The 14,087-nt window shown below is 34.4% G+C and overlaps 1 protein-coding gene across 1 annotated transcript in view; it reads left to right on the forward strand.

Annotated features, from left to right (window-relative positions):
* LOC111139361 (dachshund family transcription factor 2) overlaps positions 1-14,087 on the forward strand; it is a gene marked incomplete at its 3' end in the record, with an annotated part of 862,916 nt that overhangs the window by 138,113 nt on the left and 710,716 nt on the right. The gene's annotated exons all lie outside the window — the stretch shown is intronic.

Raw genomic sequence — 14,087 nt, forward strand, 5'->3', positions numbered from 1 at the left:
TTAACAATATTTATTTTTTCAGTCAATGTGCATGGAGTGTTTTTCCATTTCTTTGTTTCTTCTTCAATTTCTTTCATAAGTGTTTCTGTAACATTCAAATTACAGATTGTTTACCTTTTTGGTTAGATTTATTCCTAGGTATCCTATGATTTTGAATGCAATTGTAAATGGGATTTTTTCCATAATTTCTCTTTATTCTGTCTCATTGTTAGTGTATGAAATTCGACTGATTTCTGTGCATTGATTGTGTATCCTGCCATGGTGTATGCCATCACTGTATGAACTCTAGCAATTTTGGGGTGGAGTCTTGGGTTTTCCACATAAAGCATCATGTCATCTGTGAAGAGTGAGAGTTTGACTTCTTCTTTGCCAATTTGAAAGCATATTTTTTTCCTTTTGTGTCTGATTGCTGAGGCTAGGACTTCTGATACTATGTTGAACAGCAGTGGTGTGAGTGGGTATCTCTCTTGTGTTCCTGACCTTAGGGTAAAATATCTCCGTTTTTCTCTCTTGAGAATGATATTTGCTGTGGGCTTTTTGTATTTGGGTTTTATGATATTGAAGCATATTCCCTCTATCCCTACACTGTGGAAAGTTTTAATCAAGAAAGGATGCTGTATCTTGTCAAATGTTTTTTCTGCACCAATTGAGAGAATCATATGGTCTTGTACTCTTTTATTAATGTGATGTATCATGCTGATTGATTTGCAAATGTGGAACCATCTTGCAGGCCAGAGTTAACTCCAACTTGGTCATGGTGAATAATTCTTTTTATGTACTATTGGATCCTGTTGGCTAATATTTTGGTGACAATTTTGGCATACATGTTCATCAAGGATATTGGTCTATAATTTTCCTTTTTGATGGTGTCTTTGTCTGGTTTGGGGATCAAGGTAGTGCTGACCTCATAGGATGAGTTTGGATGTTTTCTGTCCATTTCTATTTTTCGAAACAGCTTCAGAACAGTAGGTATTAGTCCTTTTTAAATGTTTGATAGAATTCCCTTGGGAAGCCATCTGGCCCTGGAGTCTTATTTTGGGGGGAATTTTTTTTTTTTATTATTGTTTCAATTTCCTTGCTGATTATGAGTCTGTTTAGGTTTTCTATTTCTTCCTGTTTCAGTTTTGGTAGTTTATAAGTTCCTAGGAATGCATCCATTTCTTCCAGATTGCCTAATTTTTGGCATATAGTTGCTCATAATATGTTCTTAAAATTGTATTTCTTTAGTCTTGGTTGTGATCTCTCCTTTTTCATGCAAGATTTTATTAATTTGGGTCCTTTCTCTTTTCTTTTTGATAAGTCTGGCTAGGGGTTTATCGATCTTATTAGTTCTTTCAAGGAAACAGTTTCTAGTTTTATTGTTCTGTTCTACTGTTTTTTCATTTCTTTTTAATTGATTTCTACTTTAATCTTTATTATTTCTCTTCTACTACTTGGTTTAGTCTTTACTTGCTGGTCTTTCTCCAGCTTCTTTAGGTGGAATGTTAGCTTGTATATTTCAGACTTTTCTAACTTTTTGAGAAAGACTTGTGTTGTTATATACTTCCTTCTTCATACCACCATTGCTGCATTCCTGAAAGTTTTGAGCATTTGTGTTTTCATTTTCACTTGTTTCCATGAATTATTTTAATTCTTCTTTAATTTCCTGGTTGACCCATTCATTCCTTTTTTTTTTTTAAGTATTTTATGTATTTACTTTAAAGACAGACAGAGACAGAGAGAGCACAATGGGGAGAAGCAGAGAGAGAGAGAGAGAGAGAGAGAAGCATACTCCCCACTGAGCTGGGAACCCAATATGGGGCTTGATCCCAGGACCTTGAGATTATGACCTGAACCAAAGGCAGACACTTAACCATCTGAGTCACCTAGACACCCCCCTACATTCATTCTTTAGTAGGATTTTTTTAACTTCCAAGTATTTGAGTTCCATCCAAATTTCCTTTTGTCATTGAGTTCAAGTTACAAAGTATTGTGGTCTGAAAATATGCAGGCAATAATTCCCATCATGCTTTGTTGAAGAATAATTGAGCATATACGTCTAGGTTAAATTTCTGGTATTTCTATTCTTTTCTATTTACCTATGTTTCTATTTTTGTATGATTACCATAATATCTTGATGACTAGAGCTTATAAATATTCCATTTATTATTCTCTTTGTGATAAATCTAAGAAGACATTGGGAAAGCATGCAAAATAATGAAACTAGGCCACTTCCTTACACCATACACAAAAATAAGTTCAAAATGTATTAAAGACCTAAACGTGAGACAAGAAACCATCAGAATCCTAGAGGAGAACACAGGCAGTAACCTCTTTGACATCAACCATAGCAAATTCTTTGTTGATATATGTCCTGATGGAAGGGAAACAAAAACAAAAATAAACTATTGGGACTTCATCAAAATAGAAAGCTTCTGCACAGTGAAGGAAACAATAAAAAAAAAAAAGAAAAAACCTGAACTTATGGAATGGGAGAAGGTAATTGCAAATGATATAACTGATGACATGTTAGTATTAAAAAATATAAAGAACTTGTAAAACTCAACACCAAAAAAACCCCCAAATAATCCATTTAAAAATGGACAGATTACATTAATAACCATTTTTTCCAACGAAGACATACAGATGGCCAATAGAAACATTAAAAGGTGCTCAATGATAATCAGGGAAATGCATGTGAAAACTAAAATGAGATATCACCTCTCACCAGTCAGAATGGCTAAAATCAACAATACAAGAATCAAGAAGTATTGGCAAGGATGTGGAGAAAAAGAAATCCTCGTGCACTATTGGTCAGAATGTGAACTGGTACAGCCACTCTGGAAAACAGTATGGAAATTCCTCAAAATTATCTATAAAAAAGAATAAAGTCTTGCCATTTGTAATGACATGATTGTGGTAAAGAATATTTTGGTAAGCAAAATAAGTCAGTCCGAGAAAGATAAATACCATATGATTTCACTCAAATGTGGAATTTGAGAAACAAAACAAAAAAGTAAATGGGGAAAAAAAGGAGATAGAGAGGCAAACCAAAAATCAGATTCTTAACTGTAGAGAACAAACTGATGGTTACTGGGGTGGGGGGCAGATCACTGAAATAGTTGATAGGCATTAAGGATATCACTTGTGATGAACACCGGGTGTTGTATGGTAGTGTTGAATCACTATATTGTACACCTGAAACTCATATTATACTGTATGTTAACTGACTACAATTTAAATAAAAACTTTAAAAAAAAGTTCTTAGAGGGATCAAGGAAAATTGATTACATATATACCAGAATTATCACAACATTTTACTGGGTTTAGTAATTTTATAAACTTGAGTTTGTTCTTAAGAGTTCAGGTTGTGAGGAATATGTACAGACAGAAGATAAAATAGATGTGACTGGCAGTATCATTTTGGAAGACAGTAAACTAAGGAAAAGGGATGTAGCCCATACATACACATACATTGCATAATACACACACCCATTCACAAACTACTGGCTTCAGAGTCCTATACAGAAACATATACAGTCATATACGGAAACAGATAATTTGAGCAGTTAAGCCAATGAAAACCCTTCAGTTTTACCTACACACTGTGTTAATCTGGTAACCTCATAATAGGGTGATAAGTAGGCTAATTTTCAGAATATTACAGATTTTTTTAAAGAAAAAAAGCACTTTGACCTTCTTAGATAAATCCTTCTAAAGGCCAAGCAACAAACACCACCATGTTCCACAGCCTGTGAGTCACATCTGGCTCCCAATATGATTTGATACAACCTGTATTACCATCCAGTGATAGCAAGTGTCTTTCTGCTTTCTGGTGTAAAAAATTAATTTGTCAGTTGTATTGGTATATGAGCAGCTGCCTGAACACTAAAGTATATAGCAACCCTATCATAGAAAGTTAGTTGTACTAGGAATAGGTAGCCCTGTGATTATATGATTTCATTTTATGTGGAACATTTCAGAAGCCTTCTAAATGAAACCTTCTTCTGACAAGATTAATGACAAAAAGATAATTTATTGTAATTCAGTCAGAATGTAGGAGGCTGTTAAATTACTCTGCTGCAAGTGAATCAGGGTAAGTGTGTGAAATGGTGGTAGTTGAAATGTGAGTGATAATCGTCAGTGGTCATGCCATATTATGGCTTAGAAAATGTTTCATACTGTACTCATACCGCTGTGTGAAGAACAATCTTTGGATAAAGGAGGAAGTGAAGATATTTCCTGTAGTAGATAATTCTAGATATTTATTTTTCGCCAGTGGTCGGGCATATGATTTAGCTTCCTACCAGAGTACTTATGAGGGTAAAGGGTTACCATTAATAATTACATCAGTACAGCTGGCATAAATCAGAAAGGAGTGTTTCAGATAAACTGAGACGTGTAAGTGCCCAATGAATGAGAAATAAAATTTTACAAGATAGTTCCACAGGTAACTCAGGATTAGTCCATAGTGAAACTCATTGTCATTAGCCTAGTACAAAAGTGATATTTATATAAATGAAATGTCCATATAATAAATATCCACTTCATAACAGGATATAGTATGGTTCCTGAACATGTTACATATATAGAATTTCTTCTTAGCCCTAAAAAATTTTGAATGTGGTAGCATATTGCAGCATCATTTGATGGAAGTGCCTGATAGAGTGGCTGTCATCCAAAATGATATAATTCCATAATTTCCACTAGTGTTTTGACTTTTTTGGCCTACTTCTAGTTTCTGCTTCTTTCTCCTTAGAATTTTCATTTGAGGCTGATTTACAGTCTAATGAAACATGGTATATTTTATTTGCTTCCTCTTTGAGCCTTATTTTTTCTGCATACCTAATATATTGTAGTTAAAAGAGAGGCTTCAGAGAGACATTTTTGATTCTCTCTTTGCCCAAGTGTTTTTTATGTCTTTATAAAGTTTTATAATAAAATAAAATTTGTGAGTCCATTTTATGTATCTTAGGTTTTTAGCTGAATGACAATATAACTACATGGAGTAGTATTATCTCAGTAGAACTACAAATTGAGCCCCTTGCAGATGAAACATTCATCCACAACTCCTGAATTCTTTGTTCAAAATGCTGCTGTAAAGATTTTTTTCAATTTGAAAACACTTAATTGTATCAATGGTTCCAGTGTCTCTGATTTATTTTCATAGGAATGGTTTCAAGTGGAGGTGCAAGTTGTAAAATGATGGCAAAAAATTATTTTAGCTGTGAGTTGCTTGGCTAATTCATATTTTTTGTGTCTTTCTGCACCTTCAGTGTATAACTGATTTACTTAATTTCCATAATATTTTGAAGAAAAAGAATTTCAGCTTAAATTTTTTTGTGAGTGTGTAAATGATGTTCAAAGATAAGGGCAATCCTTCTTCATTGGGCAAGAGGATATGTAATCATCAATGTATTGCCAGTTCAGTCCATTGTAAAGTTGCATTATATCTTTTTTTTTCTTCTGCTATGTATTTCTTTAGTTCTCATAATAACTTAGTGCAGCTTACAGAACAACAGCACAAATATATTTAACCCCCAGGTGCCAGTTGACCTCCTATGCCATGTCTAGGGAAGTGAATTTTAGTACAACTCCACTATCTGTGGGATCAAGAGCAAGGCACTCAATTTCCTTGGAAACAATTTACTAATTTTTAAAAGAAGTGGTTGGACCAGAAGATTTTCAATGGAGGAGCAATTGGCCTTGAGGCAGGGCAATTCTTCCATGTGTGAGACTGCCTTGCACATTGCAGGACACACATCTGGCCTCTAACTAGTAACAACTCCTAATCTTTATGACAAACCAAAGTATCTCCCAAATATTTCCAAACAACCTGACTTTTCAACACTATGCTTCCAATTCTAGGATTCTGTGATTCTTGTAATTTTTTGACAAATATATAGCAAATGCCTCTTTTTCTGAAATAAAAGCTAATCAGAAAGCTCAGATAACCAGGTGCATTATTTCTTAATTTGTATCTATATGTTCTGAGATCTGGTGAGTTTAAAAAGTTCCTCTTGGCTCTGTCAACGTCTTTCTTTTTAAATAATTGTCCACTTTGTACTCACATATTTTAGTGACTTCAAGCTTTACTTTTATAAACTAGACAGATATTTTTCATGAATAAACAGTATCTTTTATTAAAGGAAAATGGGTAATGTCAGTTACATTTTATAATTAAGTTATTCTGGATCAAATTTTCTACCATAAATAAGAGGCAGCTTTATTATGATTTTTTAAAAAATTTAACCATGTTTATTTTAAAAGCAAATTAGAACTGATAAATATGTCATTTTTTTCTTCCAAGATTTTATTTAAATTCACATTAGTTAATATAATATTTGTTTCAGGAGTAGAATTTGGTGATTCATCACTTATATATAACACCCACAGCTCATCACAACAAATGCTCTCCTTAATGTCCATCACCCATTTTAGCCCACCACCTTAACCACCTCCCCTCCAGCCACCCTCAGTTTGTTCTCCAGAGTTGAGAGTGCCTTACGGCTTGCCTCACCCTCTTTTTTTTTTTTTTTTTTTTTTTTTTGTCCCCTTCTCCTATGTTATATATATCCCACATCTTTATCCACTCATCAGTCGATGGAAATTTGGGCTCTTTCTATAATTTGCCTACTGTTGATAGTGCTGCTATAAACACTGGGGTGCAATGTGCCCCTTTTAATCAGTATTTTTGTATCTTTTGGGTAAATTCCTAGTAGTGTAATTGCTGGGTTGTAAGGTAGTTCTATTTTTAACTTTTTGAGGAACCTCCATACTCTTTTCCAGAGTGGCTGCACCACTTTGCATTCCCACCAACAGTGTTAAGAATGTTTCCCCTCCTCTGCATCTTTCCCAACATCTGTTCTTCACTATGTTGTTCATTTTAGCCATTCTAACAGATGTGAGGTGGTATCTCATTGTGGCTTTGATTTGTATTTGATTTGTATTTCCCTGATGATGAGTGATGTTGATTTTTTCATATGTCTGTTAGCCATTTGTGTGTCTTCTTTGGAAAGATGTCTGTTCATGTCTTCTGGCCATTTCTTAACTGGATTATTTATTTTTTCGGTGTTGGGTTTGATAAATGCTTTACAGATTTTGGAAACTAACACTATCCAGTATGTCATTTGCAAAAATCCTCCCATGTTGTAAGTTTTCTTTTAGTTTTGTTGTTTCCTATGCTATGCAGAAAATTTTTTTCTTGATGATGCCCCATTAGGTCACTTTTGCTTTTATTCCCCTTGCCTCTGGAGATGTGTCTAGTAATACAGTGCTGCAGTCAAGGTCAAAGAGGTTGCTTCTTGTGTTTGCCTCTAGGATTTTGGTGGATTCCTGTCTCATATTTAGATCTTTCATCCATTTTGAATATATTTTTGTATGTGATGTAAGAAAATTGTCCAGTTTCATTCTTCTGCATGTTGTTGTCCAGTTTTCCCAACACTATTTGTTGAAGAGAATTTTTTCCATTGGATAATATTTCCCACCTTGTCAAAGATTAGATGACCATAGAGTTGAGGGTGCATTTCTGGGTTCTCTATTCTCTTCCATTGAATTATGTGTCTTTTTTGGTGCCAGCACCATACTCTCTCTCTCTTTTTTTTAAGATTTTATTTATTTATTTTACAGAGAGAGATATCACAAGTAGGCAGAGAGGCAGGCAGAGAGAAAGAGGAAGAAGCAGGCTCCCTGCTGAGCATAGAGCCCGATGCGGGGCTTGATCCCAGGACCCTGGGACCATGACCTGAGCCGAAGGCAGAGGCTTTAACCCACTGAGCCACCCAGGCGCCCCAGCACCATCCTCTCTTGATTACAGCTTTGTGATGTCTCTAGCTTTGGTTTTCTTTTGCAATATTCCTTTGGATATTCAGGATCTTTTCTGGTTCCATACACATTTCAGAATTGTTTGTTCTAACTTTGTGGAAAATGCTGGTGTTATTTTGATAAGGAATACATCAAAAGTGTAGATTGCTTTAGGTAGTATAGACACTTTAGCAGTATTTTTTTCTTCCAACCCATGAGCTTGAAATATTTTTCCATTTCTTTCTGTCATCTTCAGTTTCTTTCATAAGAGTTCCATAGTTTTCAGAGTACAGATCTTGTTCCTCTTTGGTTAGGTTTATTCCCAAGTATCTTATGGTTTTGATCCAGTTGTAGAAGTGATCAATACCTCAATTTTATAAAGGCCATATGTTAAAGACCCACAATAATATCATCCTTAATGGGGGAAAACTGAGAGCTTTTCCCCCAAGGTCAGCAACATGATAGGGATATCAGGTCTCACCACTGTTGTTCAACATAGTACTGAAAGTATGGTTTCACTTACTTGTGGAGCATAAGGAATAACATAGAGGACATTGGGAGAAGGAGAGGAGAAGGGAGTTGGGGGAAATCAGAGGGAGAGACAAACCATGAGCGACTGTGGACTCTGAGAAACAAACTGAGGGTTTTGGAGGGGAAAGGGTTTGGGGGTGGGGTAAGCCTGGTTGTGGGCATTACAGAGGGTATGTATTACATGGAGCACTGGGTGTGATGCCTAAATAATGAATCTTGGAATACTGAAAAGATAAAATAACATTAAAAAAAAATAGTACTGGAAGCCATTGTCTCACTAATCAGATAACAAAAAGAAACAAAAGGCATCCAAATCAAGGAAGAAGTCAAAATATCACTCTTCACAGACAACATGATACTCTATGTAGAAAACCTGAAAGACTGCACCAAAATATTGGTAGAATCAATATATGAGTTCATCAAAGTAGCAAGATATAGCATCAAGGTACAGAAATCTGTTGCATTTCTATGCACCAATAATGAAGCAGCAGAAAGAGAAATCAGTGAATCAATCCCATTTTCAATTGCTTTATTATGATTCTTATGTCATATTGCAGCTGAGTTTGCCTCTCTCTACTTTTCACCTCCCCACATGGGAATTTTCATTTTACTTCTGCTTTTTCAGGTTCAGTGACATGTACATACAATGATTAATGTGCATATATTAAACTCTGCGGTGACTATGTAAGTATTAGTCACAAAATAGTTGCTTAGTACTTTTTTGTTGAATATAATATTGACATTAATTTAACTTTGGTAACTCACAAAGATCTGTGTGCTATGATTACCAAAGGAATATTCAAGACAACTGGGAGTTGTGATGGTTGCTTTAGGCTAGTTTTTACACATAGTGGGGGAAAAGGGTGATTGCCTCCCCGAAATTTGTTTCACATTCTGAGAAGTCAGGTTATTCCATAACTTGAAAAAGATGTCATTACTTGTTCAAAGGAAGAAGCAAATGTTTCCAGACAATGTGCATCCACATAGAGCTCAGATTAAAATCATGGTTATTTGTAGCATTTCTCTCCATTTGGCCTCCTCCATCTGTTAGCATTTTGAGAAGGGTGTATGTGTTTGCATGCAAGTTGCTTTTTCTATTGAAATTTTCAGTTTGCTGAGAGCAACAACATAAAACCTATTTTAAAAATTCTCATCTATATTTTTAAAAAATGCAGTAATCCAGGGAGCCTGGGTGGCTCAGTCATTAAGCATCTGCATTCAGCTCTGGTTGTGACCTCAGGGTCCTGGGATCAAGCCCTGAATCTGGCTCCCTGCTCAGAGGGAAGCCTGCTTCAAACCCTCTCCCACTCCCCCTGCTTGTGTTCTCTCTCTCGCTGTGTCTCTGTCAAATAAATAAACAAAATCTTTAAAAAAAATGCAGTAATCCGAAATAGAACACTTAATGAAGAACCTTGAAGGAACTAAAGTTTTCTTCTTTGTGGAAGAATATTGTATCTTGTTAATTGAAAAAGATATCTTTAATTCAGTTTGGATAATGTTTAGTTTTAATGGGATTTCACTTTACTGGTAGAATTTCTCATATTATGTTACTTTTATTTCATTATGAGAGATCCTTATTTTTAAAGAGTTTCCTTTATGAATATGCCAGTTTTTAAGTAAAAAAAGTTTTAGTAGTATAATGAAAATAACCAAAATCCAACTAGCTTGTCTTTTTTTTTTAAGATTTATTTATTTATTTATTTATTTATTTGACAGACAGCGATCACAAGTAGGCAGAGAGCCAGGCAGAGAGAGGAGGAAGCAGGCTCCTGCTGAGCAGAGAGCCTGATGCAGGGCTCCATCCCAGGACCCTGGGATCATGACCTGAGCTGAAGGCAGAGGGTTAACCCACTGAGCCACCCAGGCGCCCCTCAACTAGCTTGTCTTAATTTAACTTCTCAGTCACTTTGTACTTGGATTCTTGACTATACAATTTATAATAATCTTTGGGTATAGTACACAAAAATTCTATTTTGATAGCTTTTCTGCTCATTTATTTTCCTATGATTTTAGAATTATTAAAATGGAGCAAATATTTAGCCTCATTTAGAAACTGTTTTCCTTCAATCTGAAACAATGCAAATGTTAATGTCAGTATTGTGAGCAATGTTGTATGCAATGGATTCCTTTAGTGGTCCATATATCAAGGAAGGTAACAGAAAAAAGAAGAAGGAATTCAATGTATGTGTTATATTTGATCTGTCTTACCCTTAGCACATTGAACTAACACACTGGGCTTGAGAAGGGTTAAGAGGAATAATGATCATCAAGCATTTACAGGGATCCATTGCTTGTGGTTTTCAATTATTTCAATCATGGAAAAATTGGACATGGGAGTGAGGAGTAATGAAATTATTCTATATGTTCAAAACTGTTAGCTAAGAACACCATAGAAATTTCTTAATCATAGTTTTCACTGCAACACAATGGATTGGGCAATAGATATACAGAACAGCATAATTTTCTATGCTTTTAACAATGCTAGCTATCCATTAATAAAAACATTATCAAAGACATTTTAATTTTTAAAATCTTGTCTTCCTGTTTCAGTGCTAAAGATTATTCTTGAAATATAAAGAAAATTATTCTTGAAATATAAAGAAACTGCCCTGTGGACAATGATAGTCTTAACTACCTGTCAATCAAAAGCAGAAGTTTGTTGAGACATTTAATTACAAGCTAATGTAGTCATCAAAATGTCATTGTGGTAACTGACAGCTCATTTTGGACTGAAAGTGTGCAACTACCTCCCCTGAGGTCAGAGATTGTCAGAGGTTAACTTAGTAATGACAAGTCCTTTATTATCACATTATGACATTGAAAAAAATTGCAATTATACTAATAAATTAATAACAGTAATAACATGACAGTCATAATTGCATAATATACAAGTTGTCAAGTACATTTTTGTTACATGGTTGGAATTTTTATCTTCTCAGCATACCTGCACTATGTTAATTGTTCCCAATACAGCATAGAATAAAAGGATTTCTGAAATTTTCAAAAGCCATGTCTATGCTTACAGGAGATCACTGTATCCATATTTATTTGAACCCACTTATCCTCTACTCTCTTCTTTCTTCCCTCATATTTTACAAAGCTTTAAAATAAATAAGAATTAGTAACTACCACCTGACCTAGTGTTAATATATAGATAACATCCTTATTACTTCACCAAGCTTTGTTATTTATTTATTTATTTACTTCTGAAATGTCTTCTACTTAATTCATTTGGATACATGAAGGGAAAAGGGCCTGGTTTTACATTTTTGTTCTCTCTCTTTTTAAAAATTCCATAACCCTCTCCATACTCTGGGGGAGCACATTGTATTTAGTCAAACATTTTGCACAGATGTACTATAGAGTAGAGGAACTTTTTATGTTAAAATGAATGATAAAACCAGTAATTACTTCCAAACAGCTGTAATTACAACTTTAGTATTTAGATTAATCTAAATAGCTGTAGACAAAATCTTTGATTTCATAACTTTGCCCAAATTAGAAAGTAGATCTCTTCAGTATTTGACTTCTTCCTGCTGTGAAACTTCCCAGTTTATGTAATTTAGGAAAGGACAGACTTCTCTACAAATAGATTATTAATAGGTTTATGTGTGGAGTGATCTAGCCTTGAGTTTGCACTTGGTAGTTAATATTTACTTATATAAAAAACCTGTGAAAAAGATTTAGATGCCTACTGCTTCCATTGACCTGAATTTCAGACAATTAATTGTGTACTTTTGCAAACTTTCTCCTGGGATCTGAGCACAACTTTTATAATGGTGATTTGGTCTTTTTCTTTTTATATTTTCTTGCATCTCATTCTTTATATCTTCTTTTGAGTGTGCTTAAAAACTCCTGGGTGTGCTGGGGAGAAGTTTTTCTCTTTGGTTCCCAGAGTCAGAAAGTTTATCCAAGTTACTGCCCAGGCTATAAGATCAATGAATTGTTAAAAATCTGATTTCTTTAAAAAAATATATATAAATATATATATATAAATATATATATTTATATATATATATTTATATAATATATATATAATATATATATATATATATGGTCTTATGTTGTTTTTTTTTTCCTGATATATGTATCAGGATATATCAATATAAGATACATATATAGATATATAGATATCTATATCTATACATATATAGATACATCTATATATATCTTATATTGTCTTATGTTGTGTTTTTTTCTAAGTAGAGAGAAAGAATGTTCATATTTTTTTTCCTGAGTAGAGAGAAAGAATGTTTATATTCAAATATGTTTTAGGGGATATTAAAGAGTCATAGGAACTCACTGGTAATATGGCTGTGGGTTGGTGGTCTTATGCAAGTTTGAAAGAATAATAATAATAATAATAATAAGAAGAAGAAGAAGAAGAAGAAGAAGAAGAAGCAATATTTACTAAAAAAAAAAGTTTACTATGTTCCTGGCACTGCCTTAAGAATATCACATATACTAAAACATATAGTTCACCCAAAATCATACAAAAGAGGTACCAGTATTATCTGTGTTTTGCAGATAAAGAAATTTGGCAGAGAGAGGTTAAGTAGCTTGCCTCAGGTTAAACAATAAGTTGTTCTCCCTTGACACTTTCTTCCTCATGCTTCTAGTATGCAAGTATTATGTTGTAAATGTACGATTCAAACCCAGCCAGTCCTTAGAGTCCATATTCTTAAATCAGTAAGGGATATCCTTGGACAATATACTTAAAAGAGCACTGGAATGGGAATCAGGAGACCTGGATTGCTAATCTTATTTTATTGATACTAAGTAGTCTTATGATCTTATACCAGGTTATTCATTGGTCCCAAGTTTCCTCTCCTGAAAAATGGACAAGTACAGAGGTTTCTAATCTGGAGTTATGAAGGATTCAACAGCAGACTGATTCATTTGGCACCCACTCTTTGCCCACTGAACCTTCTGTTTCAATGTTTACCATTTGCTATGTTGGTTATAGAGCATGAATTTAAAGTTTTCATCCAAAGGTGAATTACACTTTGTTAGTCTAAGCTGTCCAAAGATGGAATAGGAAGACTTAAGCATATAGTGCATTTACATCAGTGGAGATATTTAACAAAATTTGAATGACCACTTGATGGGATGCTTAAGAGAGAATTCAAGTGTCAATTGGGCAGTGAAATAGACTGGATGATTCCCTCTCCTCCCCCATTTTATTGAGTTATGAATGACAAATAAAAATTGTATAATTTTAGGCTGTACAATGCGGTGTTTTTCTAAGGTGCACCACATGATGTTTTAATATATATATATATATATATATATATATATATATATACATGTTATTTGCATGTTATTTGCAAATATATTCTCCACTCAGTAGGTTGTCTTTCAGTTTTGTTGACTATATCCTTTGTGTGCAGAATTCCTTTTCTCAAGGCTCCCAAAATAAAATATCCTGAGATTCCTGCACCTGTCAGGAAGTGACATTCTTTTTTTTTTTTTTTAAGGATTTTATTTATTTATTTGAGAGAGAGAGAAAGAGAGCAAGAGTGGTGAGGGCAGAGGGACAAGCAGACTCCCCACTGAGTATGGAGGCCCACATGGGGCTTGATCCCAGAATCCTGAGATCATGACCTGAGCTGAAGTCAGATGCCTAACTGACTGGGCCACCCTGTCACCCCAGGAAGTGACATTCTTTACTCATCTGATAAGGCTGGTGGGAACCCTGTAAGCAAGGCATCAGGCCAATGTTTCCAAGGGGCTTTATTGGCTACATAAAGTCAGCCTTAATTCCTTAGAGCTGT

The sequence above is a fragment of the Enhydra lutris genome, unplaced genomic scaffold (assembly GCF_002288905.1).
Source record: "Enhydra lutris kenyoni isolate GAN:26980312 unplaced genomic scaffold, ASM228890v2 scaffoldscaffold102, whole genome shotgun sequence".
Taxonomy (NCBI): domain Eukaryota; kingdom Metazoa; phylum Chordata; class Mammalia; order Carnivora; family Mustelidae; genus Enhydra; species Enhydra lutris.